Source organism: Oncorhynchus masou, unplaced genomic scaffold (genome assembly GCF_036934945.1).
Source record: "Oncorhynchus masou masou isolate Uvic2021 unplaced genomic scaffold, UVic_Omas_1.1 unplaced_scaffold_2208, whole genome shotgun sequence".
Lineage (NCBI taxonomy): Eukaryota > Metazoa > Chordata > Actinopteri > Salmoniformes > Salmonidae > Oncorhynchus > Oncorhynchus masou.
Genome location: NW_027008683.1, coordinates 42501 through 50000, shown reverse-complemented (window position 1 = coordinate 50000; position 7500 = coordinate 42501). Strand labels below are relative to the sequence as shown.

The following is a 7500-nucleotide window of genomic DNA, read 5'->3' as shown; positions in this document are numbered from 1 at the left end:
CTCTGTCTATAGAGGGCGGCAGGTAGCCTAGTGAGCCCTACTCTGTCTATAGAGGGCGGCAGGTAGCCTAGTGAGCCCTACTCTGTCTATAGAGGGTGGCAGGTAGCCTAGTGAGCCCTACTCTGTCTATAGAGGGTGGCAGGTAGCCTAGTGAGCCCTACTCTGTCTATAGAGGGCGGCAGGTAGCCTAGTGAGCCCTACTCTGTCTATAGAGGGTGGCAGGTAGCTTAGTGAGCCCTACTCTGTCTATAGAGGGCGGCAGGTAGCCTAGTGAGCCCTACTCTGTCTATAGAGGGTGGCAGGTAGCCTAGTGAGCCATACTCTGTCTATAGAGGGCGGCAGGTAGCCTAGTGGTTAAGCCTGAAAGGTTGCTGGGTCAAATCCCCGAGCTGACTAGTTCGAGCTGACTAGGTGAAAAATCTGTCCATGTGCCCTTGAGCAAGGCCCATAACCCTAATTGCTGCTGTACGTCTCTCTGGATTAGACCGTCTGCTAAAATGTAAGTGTTTACCTCTCCCTCTATGGAAATGTATTTTCCTCACGTCTCTTCCCCGTAGTGGTTGAAATCAGAGACGCGACGTTGTTTATGGCGTATCAAAACACCCACAGGAGTGACTGAATGCAGGAGAAGATAAGACTGGCCATCTAGATAGTTCTAGGTATTGACATTGTTGCTATTGAGCTCAAAAGTCAAACTCCCCCACGATGGTCGTCACGACGTCAGTCAGTATATCAGACAGAAGGAGTTTCTGGCCGCCGCGATCAAAGCTGAAGTAAGAAAGGCCAGTGTGTGTCGTGGTGAGTGGAGAGGGGGGTCATAAAATGGGGTCCCGGGGTTTTATTTGATGGACTTTTGTCCCCATCGCTCTCAGCCACCGTGAAGGAGGTGCCTGTGAAGTTTGCAGACTCCCGCGCCCCTCCTCTGCCCCCCGGCTCCCTGGTCCCCTCGGCAGGCAGTTCACTTTCCTGAATTAGGGGGACAGACTGGCCCTGTGGGGACGATAGGGTAGTTACACATCTGTGGGGGTGAGGGTGGTGGGGTTGCCCTAGCCTGGTCGGCTGGCGTGTGAACTTCTCGGATCGGGGTGGAATTTCCTGGACTCCCCTCGGGACGTGTGTGTGTGTGTGTGTGTGTGTGTGTGTGTGTGTGTGTGTGTGTGTGTGTGTGTGTGTGTGTGTGTGTGTGTGTGTGTGTGTGTGTGTGTGTGTGTGTGTGTGTGTGTGCGTGTGTGCGTGTGTGCGTGTGTGCGTGTGTGCGTCTGTGTGTGTAAGGGAGAGAAAGATAGTGAGACTCTGTTGTCGTTTTCACGGTCAGGGATAAGTTCCAACACAATAACAACCATTAACCAGCTGTGTGTGAATCTTATCTCTGTGAAATGTTCCAGCGGTCGGGAGGGAGTTGAGGAATGTTCACAGATCTGCTGTCTGTGAATATCCCTGCTGCTCACACAAAGGCCATGTCCCAAACGGCACCCTTTCCCATATATAGTGCACTACTTTTGACCAGAGTTCTATGGGCCCTGGTCCCTAGCAGTGCACTCTGAGGGAATGGAAGGTCATCTGGACAGAATACAGGGCGGCTCGTTTGACTTCATGGCCATTCACCTTTTAGAAACAGATTTCATGTTCTAACCTTGTTCATGAAACAGAGAGAAAATCTTGAAAATATTACGTCCTTTTGATTAAACTGTCATTTCTTTGGGCATTTTTCTTCTCTTCTTATAGTGATAATGTGTCACCAGCGGGTTGACGTTTATTGTTTGGAATCTTAGAGGCAGAACTGAGACTAGACTAGATGGGATATGTGTGGCAAACATTAATGTTTTCTTTTTTGCTTTTCGGCTTAATTTAAGATTAGGGTTAGGCATTAAGGTTATCAGTGTGGTTAATGTTAAGGTTAGGGTTAAGTTTAGGTTTGAGATTTTATTCCTTTCTGGCCATGCCAGCTATTGACCACTCTGCAGAGCTGCCTCCAGAACAAGATTCATGACGAAAAACGCTAACCTGCCCCCTCTGTCTTCTCTCTCTCTCTCTACTCCAGAGTGAGGATTCAGACGAGGAAGAGCCATGCGCCATCAGTGGCCTTTGGACCTTCCAGCGGGACAGCAAGCGCTGGTCTCGCCTGGAGGAGCTGGATGTCTTCTTCCTCCCGGGTGGAAACCAGCCGCCTTTCCCCCAGGTCCAGAGACCCTCGGCCGGTCAGGGGCAGCTCCGCGAGGGCCTGAGCTCTGAGAGTGTGCTGACGGATCTCAGCGAGCAGCCCGAGGTGGCCTCGCTTCACAGCAGCGGGAGTGTGGGAGAGGGAGGGATAGTCGATGGTGCCACATCTAGCGATGCCACCCCAGCGGCAGGCGCCACCCGCGCCAACTCCATGGCCAGCATGTGCTCCTCCTCGGGCACGGGCGGATCGTGTGGCGCCAATGAGGACTCGCTGTCTGACGGGCATCCGCACTCACCATTGGAGACGACCCAAGGTCACTTCTCCTTCGACGACAAGCCCAGTGGAATTTTGGGAACAGGAGGGATAGAAGGAGGAGGGAGCGAGACTAGAGGAGGGAAGAGCACGCGCTCACGGGCCAAGAGTTTCCTCAAGCGCATGGAGAGCATCAGACTGAGGAGCGCCACTTCCAATAGCAAGAAGAAGAACGGAGGCGGGGAAGACCTTCCAAACTGGAGATCAGCGGGCCGGTCATCAAAGAAGGACTAGACGACGACAAGCTACGGCGCCTCAACTGCGTTGACATCTCCACCCTCAACCCGACCCAAACCATGACCCTGAACCATAACAGGAGTGTATCCTACTCCACGCAGACCAGCAGTGGCAGCATGGGGAGCTCTGGAAGCACGGGCAGTAGCCAATCAGAAGCAAGCAGCGGAGCACCCGTTAGCACCCCGAGCCCGGTGACACGAACCCGAAGCCACAGCACCGCGGTGGGGGCCAGTAAGAGGGTGGGATGTACCTGGAAGGTTTTGACCCGTTAAGCGTGTTCCTACAGCCGCCTGGAGAACAACAACCCTCAGGTTCAACCCAACCCAAAACCAGACAGGAACCACCTCAGCAACAGCCTAGTAACCGGATAGTGGCTGAGCAAAACCAAAGCAAGCGTGGTCGCCTCAACGGAGAGAGGGAGGAGGAAGAGGAGGAAGAAGGCGTGATTTTCTTCTACCTTCCCGAAGGCCACAAACCGGGCACATTCCCCAAAGCGCTCGGCGACGGCAAACAACCACCGCAAAGTGGAAATGCCGGTCCGCGCTATCTCGGTAGTCGATGCCAAACGCGTTGCGCTCCACCGGCTCAGCGGACAGCCGCCTGAGTTTCTACGACAACGTGCCCAACGTGGCCTATCAAGGCGAGGAAGACGATGAAGACAATGAAGAAGGGAGGGGCCAAAGTTGGAGGATGTGCTGGAATGTGTCAACGGCCTGCAGCGATTCGTCAACGCCTGGACGGACAGGGTGGCAGCCGGAGAAGAGGATGACGAAGAGGAAGAAGAAGAGGGGGATTCCGATTCGGCATTGGATTCAGCGTCTCCTTGTCCATCCTCACCTTTGCAGAACCGGCTGGAGGAGACGGACAACGGGAGCGACCAGGACAGCACGGGCAACCCTCTGGGAGAAGGAGAAAGGGAAGAAGGAGAGGGGGAAGAAGCCATGAGGGAGAGGAGGGACTCTGGAGTGGGAGCCTCTCTCACCAGATCTAACAGGTCAGTTATTAATTCATTAATCAACTCTCTGTTAATCAATCTATAGATATCACCAATATTGTTATTGTCCCCATTTGAGAAAATGTCCTGTGTGTTAGGATGAAGGACTGGCGAGCTCAATTCAACATTCTTAAGTGTTTTGGATGAAGGGTTGAGAGAGAGAAAGGGTGAGAAGGAGGGTGAGAGAGAGGATGAGAAGGAGGGTGAGAGAGAGGGTGAGAAGGAGGGTGAGAGAGAGGGTGAGGAGGGTGAGAGAGAGGGTGAGAAGGAGGGTGAGAGAGAGGGTGAGAAGGAGGGTGAGAGAGGGTGAGAAGGAGGGTGAGAGAGAGGGTGAGAAGGAGGGTGAGAAGGAGGGTGAGAGAGAGGGTGAGAGAGAGGGTGGTGGAATGGAGGTGCACAAACAGACAAAGGGGGAGAAAGAAGGAGGTACAGAAAGAGATATGGGTAGAGGCACAGAAAGAGATATGGGTAGAGGCACAGAAAGAGATATGGGTAGAGGTACAGAAAGAGAAAGAGAGAGATGGGTAGAGGTACAGAAAGAGAAAGAGAGATATGGGTAGAGGCACAGAAAGAGAAAGAGAGATATGGGTAGAGGTACAGAAAGAGAAAGAGAGATATGGGTAGAGGTACAGAAAGAGAAAGAGAGAGATGGGTAGAGGTACAGAAAGAGAAAGAGAGAGATGGGTAGAGGCACAGAAAGAGAAAGAGAGATATGGGTAGAGGCACATAAAGAGAAAGAGAGAGATGGGTAGAGGTACAGAAAGAGAAAGAGAGAGATGGGTAGAGGTACATAAAGAGATATGGGTAGAGGCACAGAAAGAGAAAGAGAGATATGGGTAGAGGCACAGAAAGAGAAAGAGAGAGATGGGTAGAGGCACAGAAAGAGAAAGAGAGATATGGGTAGAGGCACAGAAAGAGAAAGAGAGATATGGGTAGAGGCACAGAAAGAGAAAGAGAGATATGGGTAGAGGTACAGAAAGAGAAAGAGAGATATGGGTAGAGGCACAGAAAGAGAAAGAGAGATATGGGTAGAGGCACATAAAGAGAAAGAGATATGGGTAGAGGTACAGAAAGATAAAGAGAGATATGGGTAGAGGTACAGAAAGAGAGATATGGGTAGAGGTACAGAAAGAGAAAGAGAGAGATGGGTAGAGGTACAGAAAGAGAAAGAGAGAGATGGGTAGAGGTACAGAAAGAGAGAGAGAGAGAGATGGGTAGAGGTACAGAAAGAGAGAGAGAGAGAGAGAGATGGGTAGAGGTACAGAAAGAGAAAGAAAGAGATGGGTAGAGGTACAGAAAGAGAAAGAGAGAGATGGGTAGAGGTACAGAAAGAGAAAGAGAGATGGGTAGAGGTACAGAAAGAGAAAGAGAGATGGGTAGAGGTACAGAAAGAGAAAGAGAGATGGGTAGAGGTACAGAAAGAGAAAGAGAGATGGGTAGAGTTACAGAAAGAGAAAGAGAGATGGGTAGAGGTACAGACAGAGAAAGAGATATATGGGTAGAGGTACAGAAAGAGAAAGAGAGAGATGGGTAGAGGTACAGAAAGAGAGAGATGGGTAGAGGTACAGAAAGAGAGAGATGGGTAGAGGTACAGAAAGAGAGAGATGGGTAGAGGTACAGAAAGAGAGAGAGATGGGTAGAGGTACAGAAAGAGAGATGGGTAGAGGTACAGAAAGAGAGAGATGGGTAGAGGTACAGAAAGAGAGAGATGGGTAGAGGTACAGAAAGAGAGAGATGGGTAGAGGTACAGAAAGAGAGAGATGGGTAGAGGTACAGAAAGAGAGAGATGGGTAGAGGTACAGAAAGAGAGAGAAATAAAGTCAGATGGAGGGAGAAACACACAGACAGAGTGGACAAGTTGAGACGACTCTCCCAGCCCTGACCCTTACGTAACCGGCTGTCATGGCGATGAGGTGCAGTGAATACCTCGGATCTCGGGAATGCCGATCCGTCTCCGCGACGATGCAGCCATTCCCTCAGGAATCCACAGGCAGAATTCCAGAAGGTTTCCGACGCTCCCATAGCCGCTGACAGCCAGGCGAGACCAGTGCTTCCCAACTCCAGTCCCTTAGTTCCCCCATAAGCACCCGGTTTTGTTGTAGCATCGGACAAACCTGGTTCAACTCATCGAGGGCCTGATGATTAGTTGACGAGTTGAATCAGGTGTGTTTGTCCATTGCCACAATAAAAATGTGCACTTCTACTGGAGGAACAGAGTTGGGATCCTCTGGGCACGATCAATCCCTGTTATCCCAGTGAGCATCTCTTAACACAGGGGTCATAGGACTCGTCTGGATGGATGTCCTGCTAGTTACCTTGTCAGAGGAGAGGGCTTTATGACCTCTGGTCAAGTTCTGAAAATGATGAAGACGCATCTTCTCCTATATGTCTCTGTGTGTGAACACTTGTGTGTTTTGTTTATTTTTCCCTAATATACGTTAACCTATATATTTTGACTTATATATATCTACCCACATATTTGATATATATTTATATGAAATTCGTTGCAAACATTTGTGCTTTTGTATTTTGAAGTTTGATTGTGCTTCTGATATCCCTCCATATTTTTCTGTTTGCTGTGCAATATATTAGGCTAACACATATATTTGTCTCTACCCAAGGCCTCAGAAACTGCGCTGGCCCAGTTTCCAGGCCTCCCACCGGCCCAGTCACTCCTGGGCCCAGCGGCAGATGGGCTGCCAGTCAGTACTGCAGATGAACCTGCTCCAGAAGCTCTGCCTGCTCCAGCTTACGGCCCTCCTGGAGAAACACACCCCCACCAACAAACACGGCTTCAGCTGGTGAGGCGGCGGCGGCGGCCATTTTGATTATAATTTTTTTTTCTCACACGAGGTCTCACACGAAAACAGCTGAAAATGCAGGCCCCCCAAAATTATATTGAGTGTATGTATGAAAACCCTTGTTAGCCTATAGCCTATAGCCTAGCATGCTGCTCCGATAGCGCTAGTTGAAGCCTAGGCCTACAAACAAATAGACAACCACAACAATCATAGGCTCTATTTTCCCTCTCGTTGGAACTCCTCCCACTCTTCTCCCACAGACAGCAGGCTGTTGGGTCTGAACGTAAGGGGGGTCTCAACATCCGCTTCCCAGGCCAGCTAATTGCTGGTGCACTGGTATACGTTGTCATCTCTTGACGGGGGCAATCACAGAGTTCACACGCACAGGCTGTTAAAATGGAGACCTGGAGGCCGAGTCTATAGGCCCAGTCCTCGACAATTACCGAAATGTCTGAACCCCCCCCACCCCCCTCTTCATCATGCAGTTATAGATTATGGCCACTGGTTGGACATTGTCCAATGTCACTCAGTATCCCCTTTGGTGTCTCCTCCTTCTGGGGATGTCTGTGAGGACTGTTGAGACTGCAGACCAGGGGATGTATTCTTCTATCATTCCCTTACATGGAATTCTATCTCTTTTCTCTCTATCTCCCTTTTCTATTTCTCTTCCCCTCCCTTCCTTCCCTCACCGGAACTCTGTCTGTCTGTCTGTCTGTCTGTCTGTCTGTCTGTCTGTCTGTCTGTCTGTCTGTCTGTCTGTCTGTCTCTGTCTCTCTCTCTAATTTACTCTCTCTCTCTCTCTCCACCTCTCCCTCCATCTTCTTATCTAACTGAGCTTCATGATCTGGACAAAGCAAATAGCTCGAGCCTCACCTCAAATCTCTGTATAGTGCTGTGCTTGTCTTCACCCCACCCAGCTTCAATGAGTCAGAGAAGTTCCACACCTTCTCCAGGGTGGCAAGGGCAGAGAAAGGGTTATGACAGGCTTACGACAG

At 50.4% G+C, this 7500-nt stretch overlaps 1 pseudogene; it reads left to right on the top strand.

Annotated features, from left to right (window-relative positions):
* LOC135533088 (rho GTPase-activating protein 7-like) overlaps positions 1–7500 on the top strand; it is a 29666-nt pseudogene that overhangs the window by 2933 nt on the left and 19233 nt on the right.